Raw genomic sequence first — 11,813 nt, 5'->3', positions numbered from 1 at the left:
CTTTCCCTGAAGCGGTGGTTGTTGTCACGGGCCTTGAGAAGGCCACAGTATGTTAGAGGCCTTAGGCCTAGAAAAGCTTTCCCTGAAGCGGTGGTTGTTGTCACGGGCCTTGAGAAGGCCACAGTATGTTAGAGGCCTTAGGCCTAGAAAAGCTTTCCCCGAAGCGGTGGTTGTTGTCACGGGCCTTGAGAAGGCCACAGTATGTTAGAGGCCTCAGGCCGAGAAAAGCTTTCCCTGAAGCGGTGGTTGTTGTCACGGGCCTTGAGAAGGCCACAGTATGTTAGAGGCCTCAGGCCGAGAAAAGCTTTCCCTGAAGCGGTGGTTGTTGTCACGGGCCTTGAGAAGGCCACAGTATGTTAGAGGCCTTAGGCCTAGAAAAGCTTTCCCTGAAGCGGTGGTTGTTGTCACGGGCCTTGAGAAGGCCACAGTATGTTAGAGGCCTCAGGCCGAGAAAAGCTTTCCCTGAAGCGGTGGTTGTTGTCACGGGCCTTGAGAAGGCCACAGTATGTTAGAGGCCTTAGGCCTAGAAAAGCTTTCCCTGAAGCGGTGGTTGTTGTCACGGGCCTTGAGAAGGCCACAGTATGTTAGAGGCCTCAGGCCGAGAAAAGCTTTCCCTGAAGCGGTGGTTGTTGTCACGGGCCTTGAGAAGGCCACAGTATGTTAGAGGCCTCAGGCCGAGAAAAGCTTTCCCTGAAGCGGTGGTTGTTGTCACGGGCCTTGAGAAGGCCACAGTATGTTAGAGGCCTCAGGCCGAGAAAAGCTTTCCCTGAAGCGGTGGTTGTTGTCACGGGCCTTGAGAAGGCCACAGTATGTTAGAGGCCTTAGGCCTAGAAAAGCTTTCCCTGAAGCGGTGGTTGTTGTCACGGGCCTAGAGAAGGCCGTAATATGTTAGAGGCCTCAGGCCGAGAAAAGCTTTCCCTGAAGCGGTGGTTGTTGTCACGGGCCTTGAGAAGGCCACAGTATGTTAGAGGCCTTAGGCCTAGAAAAGCTTTCCCTGAAGCGGTGGTTGTTGTCACGGGCCTTGAGAAGGCCACAGTATGTTAGAGGCCTTAGGCCTAGAAAAGCTTTCCCTGAAGCGGTGGTTGTTGTCACGGGCCTTGAGAAGGCCACAGTATGTTAGAGGCCTTAGGCCTAGAAAAGCTTTCCCTGAAGCGGTAGTTGTTGTCACTGGCCTAGAGAAGGCCGTAATATGTTAGAGGCCTCAGGCCGAGAAAAGCTTTCCCTGAAGCAGTGGTTGTTGTCACGGGCCTTGAGAAGGCCACAGTATGTTAGAGGCCTTAGGCCTAGAAAAGCTTTCCCTGAAGCGGTGGTTGTTGTCACGGGCCTTGAGAAGGCCACAGTATGTTAGAGGCCTTAGGCCTAGAAAAGCTTTCCCCGAAGCGGTGGTTGTTGTCACGGGCCTTGAGAAGGCCACAGTATGTTAGAGGCCTCAGGCCGAGAAAAGCTTTCCCTGAAGCGGTGGTTGTTGTCACGGGCCTTGAGAAGGCCACAGTTTGTTAGAGGCCTCAGGCCGAGATAAGCTTTCCCTGAAGCGGTGGTTGTTGTCACGGGCCTTGAGAAGGCCACAGTATGTTGGAGGCCTTAGGCCGAGATAAGCTTTCCCTGAAGCGGTGGTTGTTGTCACGGGCCTTGAGAAGGCCACAGTATGTTAGAGGCCTTAGGCCTAGAAAAGCTTTCCCCGAAGCGGTGGTTGTTGTCACGGGCCTTGAGAAGGCCGCAGTATGTTATAGGCCTCAGGCCGAGAAAAGCTTTCCCTGAAGCGGTGGTTGTTGTCACAGGCCTAGAGAAGGCCGTAATATGTTAGAGGCCTCAGGCCGAGAAAAGCTTTCCCTGAAGCAGTGGTTGTTGTCACGGGCCTTGAGAAGGCCACAGTATGTTAGAGGCCTTAGGCCTAGAAAAGCTTTCCCTGAAGCGGTGGTTGTTGTCACGGGCCTAGAGAAGGCCGTAATATGTTAGAGGCCTCAGGCCGAGAAAAGCTTTCCCTGAAGCAGTGGTTGTTGTCACGGGCCTTGAGAAGGCCACAGTATGTTAGAGGCCTTAGGCCTAGAAAAGCTTTCCCTGAAGCGGTGGTTGTTGTCACGGGCCTTGAGAAGGCCACAGTATGTTCGAGGCCTTAAGCCTAGAAAAGCTTTCCCCGAAGCGGTGGTTGTTGTCACGGGCCTTGTGAAGGCCGCAGTATGTTATAGGCCTCATGCCGAGAAAAGCTTTCCCTGAAGCGGTGGTTGTTGTCACGGGCCTAGAGAAGGCCGTAATATGTTAGAGGCCTCAGGCCGAGAAAAGCTTTCCCTGAAGCGGTGGTTGTTGTCACGGGCCTTGAGAAGGCCACAGTATGTTAGAGGCCTTAGGCCTAGAAAAGCTTTCCCTGAAGCGGTGGTTGTTGTCACGGGCCTTGAGAAGGCCACAGTATGTTGGAGGCCTTAGGCCTAGAAAAGCTTTCCCCGAAGCGGTGGTTGTTGTCACGGGCCTTGAGAAGGCCACAGTATGTTAGAGGCCTCAGGCCGAGAAAAGCTTTCCCTGAAGCGGTGGTTGTTGTCACGGGCCTTGAGAAGGCCACAGTATGTTAGAGGCCTCAGGCCGAGAAAAGCTTTCCCTGAAGCGGTTGTTGTTACGGGCCTTGTGAAGGCCGCAGTATGTTAGATGCCTCAGGCCGAGAAAAGCTTTCCCTGAAGCGGTGGTTGTTGTGGCTATTGTTGTTGTTGTGAAGGTCATGTTGAGCTGATGTTCCGTTTTCCGGAGCGAAATGATTCGATTTTGGTGAAGATTTGACGAGTCAAGTGGGAACTTGTTTCACTCTTCGAGTCAGTTGTTCACCCGTTCGAGGGATCCTAACTTTCTGTGTCGGCGGAGTCCGATTGCCAGGAACATATCGATCGTCGCTTCACGTCTCGTTCCTTGTTGTTCCACGACTCGAATTCCATGAAATGTGGCTTGGTCGTGGTAACAGTGTTACAAAGTCCTTGTGACGGGTTAATTGGACACTTTGCCAATCTTCATTCATGTGGAATCCGTTGGTGGTAATAAAAGCCTGAAATGATGTATTTTATCCGATGGTTTGACTCGTGGAGGCTGCGATGATCTTCAGGTGATGATACGAATGGGGCATTCAACACACGGAATGCCACGGAGTGAGATACAAGAGCTGTGAGTTTGCTGTCGGTGAAAAAGGTTGAAAAACACTGATTTACTTCATCGTTGGTGGCAGAAAGAGCCTCCACCACCCGCGTGTGTCCCCCGGGACCTCCACCACCACAAATCCGGTGCTGCGTGTGGTGCTGCACGGGTGTGCGCTGGATTCTTCCCAAAAACCCACGTGGGATGAGAGTTGTTCTGGTTGGGTGAGTTCGGATTCTTGTTGCTCATGACCTCGTGCGCGCGCGCGCGCGCGCGCGCACACACACACACACACACACACACACACACACACACACACACACACACACACACACACACACACACACACACACACACACACACACACACACACACACACACACACACGAAGGGAGGAAGAGAGGATGGAGGGGAAGGATAGAGGAGGGAGGGGAGGAGGGAAGAAAGAGGGGTGTGGGGAGGGAAAGAGGAGAGGGAGTAGGGTGAGAGTAGGGAGTGAGGATGGGTGGCGGAGCAAGGAGGGACGAGGCATCGGGGAGTGAGCATGGGTGACGAAGGGGGGAGCTAAGAATCGGGAAAGAGTGAGGAAGGGGATTGGGGAGGGGCATGGGGTTTTGGAGGAGGTCAGTATGGCTGGGGGGGGGTGGTTCTCAACTTGCGTTTGGTGGTGGGACTTTTGGAGATGGGGCGGAGAGGTGGGACAGGATTGCACAAAATGGGGTATGTTAAACAGCACGTGGAAACTGCTGGGAGATGTCCATGGGGGTGTAGAGTGGAGGGAATAAGCAATAGGGGAGGTGGAGGGAAGGCAGCGTGGTACGAAGGGAAGGCAGCGTGATGCGAAGGGAAGGCAGCATGAGGGGAAGGGAAGGCAGCGTGAGAGGAAGAGAATGTCGTTTGAGGGGTAGGAAAGGGAAGTCAGCATAAGGGGGAAGGGAAGGGCGATAAAACATGCCCAATCAGCAACATTTTCTTTTAAACCGCCAGGTTATATATAAAACCAGGGGGGGAGCATTTAAAACGCACGTTATCTACCTGGTGAAGGCCCACCTGTATGCATGCATGCTCGCACATGCAGCGACCTTTGCACGCCTCAGGTCGGCTCACTTTGAATCTGATTCATACATGCTGCAGTCCCCTCAACAAAGGAGGAGTGGGAGTGGTTGGTGAGATAGTGAGGGGAGAGAGGTGGGATTAGAGAGAGAAGGGTCGGAGATAGGAAGAGATGTGAGAAAGAATGATAGGGATGGGAGGGAGAGAGGGGGTGAGACTGGGGTCAGAGAGGCAGAGTCACCACCATTGGAGCATGTAAGTTACATCAGATGCTGCAATAAATGTGATGCTGCTCCCAGCTTGCCGGTTCGATGACAGGACGCCGTTTTCATTTTTGCCCCTCCATCCGTACCCCGTTTAAAATCCCATGAGGGCCAGTGATGTGCAACTGTGAATCGTGTAAAGTGTCTTTGAATGGCTGATGTCGCAGATATATTTGTGCTTCGAAATGCTGTGGAGTAATTATCACGATGATTTGTTAAAGCAGGTGCTTTGGAAGCATCTCATTCCATGCTGATCATGATCAGTTGTACAAAAGATAATTTCTGTGCTAATTATAACGTGCTGCCCCTCTCTCAACCGCCATCCTTCCCACCCCCAACACCTTTCAGATGATGATTTATTTGATCGTGAAAGGTGGTTCTGCGATCCTTGGAGGAACGATTGAGCTCGATTGTTGGAGCAAAGCACCGCAGGATACTAAGAGTATTCTGAAGTAGGAGAGGCAACCACACCAAGTTCTCTTTTTCGAAAATATGACGGGTGAGTGAGTGGAAGGAATCTGCGAAATGAATGTGTTATACACAGCAGGAATGGTCGGGAAGTATTGTTGTGGAGCCGGGCGTCAGTTGCGAGCACGACCGCTAGGTGGAGTGGCAGGGTCGACTCTACCGAACACCCGGAATCTAGATCGTACCGTTTGGAAAACTCCGAAGGTACGGGTTCCTTACAGGACCGTGAATCGTCCATAATTCCACCACGTGGGACAGGGTTATTTGCCAAACTTCAAAATACCGAGAGACCCACGTGGCGAGCTACCGAGTATTCACACCCTCGACGGGACTCGAACGGGACAAGTCGTTTCCGTGCTCGACCCGTTCGTAACCCGAGCGGATGGTGACCGAGGTCCCGTCGGAGTCGGTCTGAATGCACACAACTTCGGCACCAACGGCCTTTTTTAATTCCCCAACACGCACCGTGTTAAACCAATGAAGAAAACACAGAAACGAGCTGATACATTTAACAGGGGATTTATTTACAGTAGGGAAAGGGGGAAACACAGAGCAGAATTAACACCGAATATAATCATGCAATGTACAAAGAGCAAGCACTTAACAATTTTTACTCACAGACTGGCCCACAAATACACACACACACACACACACACACCCAAAAGAACAGTGGCCATGGCTTTTATTAAGGCCTCCAGCTCAGAGGGAAAGGCGAGCTGAAGACCAGAGCCTGCACTCGGACCTGTTCGCCTCGAGCGGGTACGTTGAGGTGGCGGGACTCGGACCTGTAGCAGCCCAGGTGTCCACACGACCGGGCTCCCGGCAAACGAAGGCCGGCTGGGCGAAGACTGGCAAGACGAAAACTGGATTTCAAACGAAGAAAATTCACCACCAAAAGAGAAAACCACCACCCACGAAAAACGGAGCCTGCCCTTTTATCTTCCCCCCTCTGTCAGCCGAACCTCGGTGTCGTGGTGTATGTCTTTCCTCATTGGCTGGTTTTGGCGCGCAGAATCGCTCTTTGCCTTCCCCAATGGCCAAAACGAGCGGCAAGTCCGTCGATTGGCTCGGGGGCGTGGTGAGGTCATGCGGACCGCCTTTCTCACCGTGGCAGGGTCTGATTGGCTGAGCGGCGGCCACCTCACTCGGAGCACGCTGATTGGTCGAGGGCCGCTCCTCCTTGAACTCCGCCCACCACGGGCGCCATGGCATCGGCCAGAGCGAGGTGAAGGTGAGGGTGATGCTGGTGTTGTTGTTGATTTATGGATGTAATTCAAATCGTAACGATCAAAATAACTCCGCAGCGCATAAACATTTAATTACCCATTAAACAAGGGGACCCTAACTGGAAACACATACCGATATAACTGGGCTATAGGGGACGGCTATCTGTCTGTGTGCACAAGGCTTCCAGATTCGTAACACTACCCCCTCCCCTTTTTATAGACTCGTCCCGAGTCGTCAAATTTTCGTGTGACCAGCATGTGTCAGTTCTCCCCGAGTACGTTTTACCTTCGGATCGCTGAGTGCGACATTTTTTCATACATGTCCCAAAAATAAATGCCCCAATGCGCTGCGTAACTAAACTAACAGACTCACATGGACAACTTAACTAAAATTGCCGGCGCTAAGACAAACTACAGGTGGGTTAAACTTATTTCCAACTTTGACAACCAAAGTCATTGTCGTCATTGGTGCAGGAAATGGATGGATAATGGTCTGGATGCAAACGATGCACGGTCTGCACAATGCAGACCCATGGTGAGGCTGCCTACAGGGCAGTCCTTGAAAACACACTCGCTGATGGTCCTGGCGCACATGGTGATGGTGACACAGGGGCAATGCAAATGGGGTAGCAGGCATGGGGTCATGGCAGAAGCAGACAAATAAGGCATGGCAAGGCAGAGCAATGCGGACCAGGCGATGCAGCACAAGCAGGCCGGCATGTGAAGCTGGCCGGCCTCTAGTATGGTCCCGTGAGGTTGTGTGGAGGAGTGCGGTGGTGCCGGCCGGTCCAAAAACGGGCTCGGACCTACCCTACTGTCTCCCCCAACATATCGCCTTTGCCTGGCTCTGTCCATACCCACTCCCTTAATTTGCAACAACAAAACAAATTTAGACCAAATTTTTTCCTTATAATTTCGTCTCCCTAACCCCCTTTCTGTCTTTGTCCTGAACGACGAGGGTGTAAAATGGCGATCTACCAGGGAAGGGGAACGACGAGGGTGTAAAATGGCGATCTTCCAGGTAAGGGGAATGATGAGGGTGTAAAATGGCGATCTACCAGGGAAGGGGAATGACGAGGGTGTAAAATGATGATCTACCAGGGAAGGGGAATGACAAGGTTTCTAAAATGACGATCTACCAGGGAAGGGGAATGACGAGGGTGTAAAATGACGATCTACCAGGTGAGGGGAATGACGAGGGTGTAAAATGACGATCTACCAGGGAAGGGGAATGACGAGGGTGTAAAATGACGATCTACCAGGTGAGGGGAATGACGAGGGTGTAAAATGACGATCTACCAGGGAAGGGGAATGACGAGGGTGTAAAATGGCGATCTACCAGGTGAGGGGAATGATGAGGGTGTAAAATGGCGATCTAGCAGGTAAGGGGAATGACGAGGATGTAAAATGGCGATCTGCAAGGTGAGGAAAATGACGGGGGTGTAAAATGGCGATCTACCAGGTGAGGGGAATGATGAGGGTGTAAAATGGCGATCTAGCAGGGAAGGGGAACGACGAGGGTGGAAAATGGCGATCTACCAGGTAAGGGGAATGACGAGGGTGTAAAATGGCGATCTGCAAGGTGAGGGGCCCCTGCCGAAACTCTCGTCTGCGTTCGGTGAGGACCCGAAGAGCAAGGATACGGTCAATTGTTGACCTCTTTGGTGTAAAGCCTGCTGCTCTGGACGCTGGTGCTCAAGCAGATGGTGGCGAACCCTATCAAGAATTATCCAAGCAAAAACCTTGCCCGGCACTGAGAGCAGCGTCACCCCTCGGTAGTTGTTGCAGTCTTGGCGATCACCCTTCCCTTTCCAGAGAGGGACAACAAGGCCCCTCTTCCTTTCAGTTGGGATGATGCCTGTATTCCAGGCAGAGCACAGAACTGCATGCAACGACACGAGTGCAGCATTTCCACCAGCCTTGAGAAGTTCAGCATGGATGCCACAGATCCCTGGAGCTTTACCTCATTTCAACCGGTTCACCGCAGCCTGTGTTTCCACAAGCGAAGGTGGACCACAGTTGATTGGAGGGTCAGCAACAGTTATTGTAACACCCCTGACGTCCAACTTGACAGCTGGTGGATCAACCTGAGGGACGGGCTTGGATGAACGCAATGCGCCTATTCCCCTGTAAGCAGGACGAGAATCATTTGACCACAGGTGATGCTCATCCCCCTCACAGATTCCTTGCACATAGGCCTCCTTGTCCGCCCTCAGTGCACATACAGTTTTACACCTCAGCTCCCTGAACAGCTCAGCACTGCCATTAAGCCTGGCCCTGCGACTCTGGTCAATGGTATCCATTGTCCCTTGAGAGACAAAATTCTTCTTTGCCCTGCGGTGAGTTCCAAGACATCCACCGGCAACATCAACGACGGTGGTCTTGAAGGCACTCCACAACCCTTCAGGACCTCCCAAAGCACCCAGACCCTCTAAATCTCCACTCAGCTTGTTCGCAAACTCCTCAGCAACCCTCTCATCCTTGAGCTTGCCAGCATCCAGCCTCTGTCGCCCAAAAAGCTACAGAGTAATTAATTATTCTGAGTCGCGAAGTCAGGAACAGTCTGTGAAGTTTTTATTTATTTATTTAAATTGATTAACTGCTAATTAATTACGACTTGTGTCCGCTGTGCATGGGTTCCCCGCATGATGCCTGACATGCTGCCCGTTGTGCCAAGCATACCAGATCTGCATCCTGGGTGAGTAGCCCACGTATCTGTTCTTGCAGTGATAAATACGATTCCTGCTTTTTATGTCCGATGAATCTGAGGACAACGTGTTGACAGATCGAGGGAAACTTCACCCACGTGTTCCCCAAGCCTTGGAGATAGCAGGAAATTTAAGAATAATTAATAGATCACATGGTCTGGCAGCCATATGAGATTGAAGAATGCTACGGCAAAAATAACTACTGTACATCTGTGTCAACTGTCCTCAACATCATCTTCTGACTTCCATTTTTGGCAGCGTTTAACATATGCAGAATCATCCGACTGTCAGCTTCCTCGTTCCGACCTGACATGTCAGAAGGTTTGGAACAAATAACTCTTATCCTCACATGTGGCGATGATCTGCTTATCACTGTCGATGGTGACACTCTGCTGCTCAACCAATAGCTTCATAGAGTTCAGTCTTATTCTCATCAAGATCGATGAATTGCTGCAAATTTCCAGGGACCAGGGTGTGAGATTCCACTTTTCTTCTCACTCCTTTCCCACGTCCCTCTCTCGTGTGGCTGCCTTCGATGAATCTTTCTGGGAGACATCCCAGACAACGTCTCATCTCTTTTCAACATGTTGCAGTTGCCTCTGCGGATATGGTAAGAGCACATCAGCTGAAGAGATGCAAAATGTTCTCGCGGTGACTGGTTTGAGCGTATTCACAGGAGCAGCTCCATCGATAATTATAGCATCCGTGGAAGGGGAATCCTTGGAAGGCATGGCCAAATCTTCTCGGCACTGTGACAGATCAGCCTTATCACGTGTCTGTTTGTCCTCCATGGAGATACTGAAGGTGGTGGATAGGGCTGGTTCTTGAGCATGAAGAAATCTTCTAAATTGCCGTTATGGTCTTGAAAAGAGATGACAATCACTCTTCAGACTGACTGACTGTTTGCATGCATGACTTAGTTGCTGGCAACTTATGTGGGCAAGACATCAGAGATAACTTGTTTCTCTTGATGGAATCAGATCGGGGCACGGAGCGTTCAACAAGCCTTTCTTTTACGGAGGACTAGCAATCTGCTCTACCGTGTCGACTGTCCTTCTGACCCACTCGTCTGCAACACCCTTGTGATGAAGACTAACGACATCAGCACTGAGCTCACAAAAGGGGTTCCCATTGTTCTCCACAACTTGAGAAAGAGAATGCACATCTCTGATAAAAGCAGCATGGCGGCTTTTCTTCTGCTCATGGTGTTCGGATTGGTCATCTCTCGCAGGATGCGAGTCGTTCCCAACGTCCAGTGCTGATTCGAACTCCTGGATAAGTCGTGCCACCTCTGAACCACCGACTGTCCACCTACCTATGGTAGTATGGTTTTCTGTAAGAACAGCAGCTACTAATTTTCCCTTAACTGAGGCGTTGTTTTCTCATCAGCGTGGTCGTGAGCAAGCGGTGACTTAATGTGCCCGACGAGCTGTGGTTACATGTCTGGCCTTGAGGAATGAATCTGCAGGACCTGATGAGACAACGGCTGCTTCCACCAGTGCCTCTGTGCATCCCTGTCCTTAAGGCAGTCTCCAAGGACCTTCAGAAAGACCTTCTCAATGTGCAGGCCTCCTAACAACATAACAAACTTCTGCTCACCATGGGTAGTTAGATTTGTTTCTACTTATTTTGGTCATTTCCACTTTATTTGTTTTGCAAGAGCAAATAATGGTTGGTTGTCGGCTACTGCAGGTATCTTCCGTTAGTTCAGGAGCTCTGTTGCTTGCTTCACTAAATTCATAGCATGTCTCATTATTGCGGCAGATTTCGCTTGGTCATGGAACAAGGGAAGGAGGGACGAGATCTCAGGTATCACACCTGATGATTACTGCTGATTGGCAGCATGATTGGCTCCCGAAGAAACGTTATCCTTACTCTCCTGGTCATTCACCATGTCGACATTCTTCATCCACCTGTTGAAATGAATATTCTGATCAGTATACTTTTATGTGCTCATATTTTACTGTATTGGGTATTATGTAAGTTAGGATGAATACATTTATTTATTACGAGCAAAGGTATCCGGCGTTGCCCCGCAATGCCAGGTCCCTCCTGCATCAGCTTCCCTCCCTCCTCCCATCCTCTGCCCTCTGTCATCACACCCCTCCCCTGCCTCCTCCCACTCCTCCCCTGCCTCCTTCCACCCCAACCCCTCCCGATGGACTTCCACCTCTTCCCCGTGACAGGTAAGATATTAGAAAGCAGAGTACCCACCCTCTTGGTGGGTCGAGTTTGCCCATTATTTGCCCACAGACAGACGACGAATTTTATTTGGTCGGTGCCAGACAATATTCCAGGAGCTGTGGCAGAGATCAAGACAGCAACCCATCACTGCTGCTATAACACCTCATCTTTTTTCAGTCTTTCGCTTCAAAGACTTTATCATCAGATTCAAGGAGAGGATCAGCGATGTCAGGTGGACGAGGAGGCTGAAGTGTGGTCTTTCTCAACAGGACTGGAAGCACATTGGTAGAGAATTGAGGCAGGTCTGCAACTTTCTTGGTGTTTCTTGTATGAGTCTTCGACACATCAGGATGCATACTTAAAGTTCCTCGGGGAACTCTGGGACGCTGGAATTGTGAGATCCCAGTTCCACCAAATGAATCACATGCAGTAGAGGAACTGGGATTATGATCGATGTTATTGACAGCTGAGGTCATGAACAAGCCTGCCCTCAGTTTGTTAGGGCATACAACCTTGTCCTGTTCATACTAAGCACATGCTGTGTTAGTTAGATCCGTAGATACCTTAAGTACTCTGTCAAAAGAGACTGAGAATCCAAGATTGTGAAGCAAATCGACCAAGTCATGCTTGCGAGCCTTTGTATGCATTGCCATACCGAGGTAGAGTGGCAGAGGGGTTTCAGAATTGAGGGCGACGACGCACACCACGACACCAGTGACACTGTCCCTCAGGCGTTTACAACTGTCGAATTTGAACAACTGAGCCATGGTGAGTGCAGGCTGCTTCGTCGCACTGCCTGT

General features: G+C 50.9%; 1 long non-coding RNA gene across 1 annotated transcript; it reads left to right on the top strand.

Moving 5' to 3' along the window:
* The first annotated feature begins 1,042 nt into the window (after positions 1-1,042).
* LOC147007584 (uncharacterized) lies at positions 1,043-4,928 on the top strand. The gene is made up of 2 exons (XR_015054091.1): positions 1,043-3,335; positions 4,776-4,928. It is a non-coding gene; the product is annotated as an uncharacterized LOC147007584 (long non-coding RNA).
* Positions 4,929-11,813: the final 6,885 nt, after the last annotated feature.

This window comes from Eptatretus burgeri, unplaced genomic scaffold (assembly GCF_056783735.1).
Source record: "Eptatretus burgeri isolate ZD-2024b unplaced genomic scaffold, Ebu_testis_v1 Ebu_testis_scaffold_91, whole genome shotgun sequence".
Lineage (NCBI taxonomy): Eukaryota > Metazoa > Chordata > Myxini > Myxiniformes > Myxinidae > Eptatretus > Eptatretus burgeri.
Note: the sequence above shows the minus strand (reverse complement) of the source record. Positions and strands in the feature narration are given on the sequence as shown.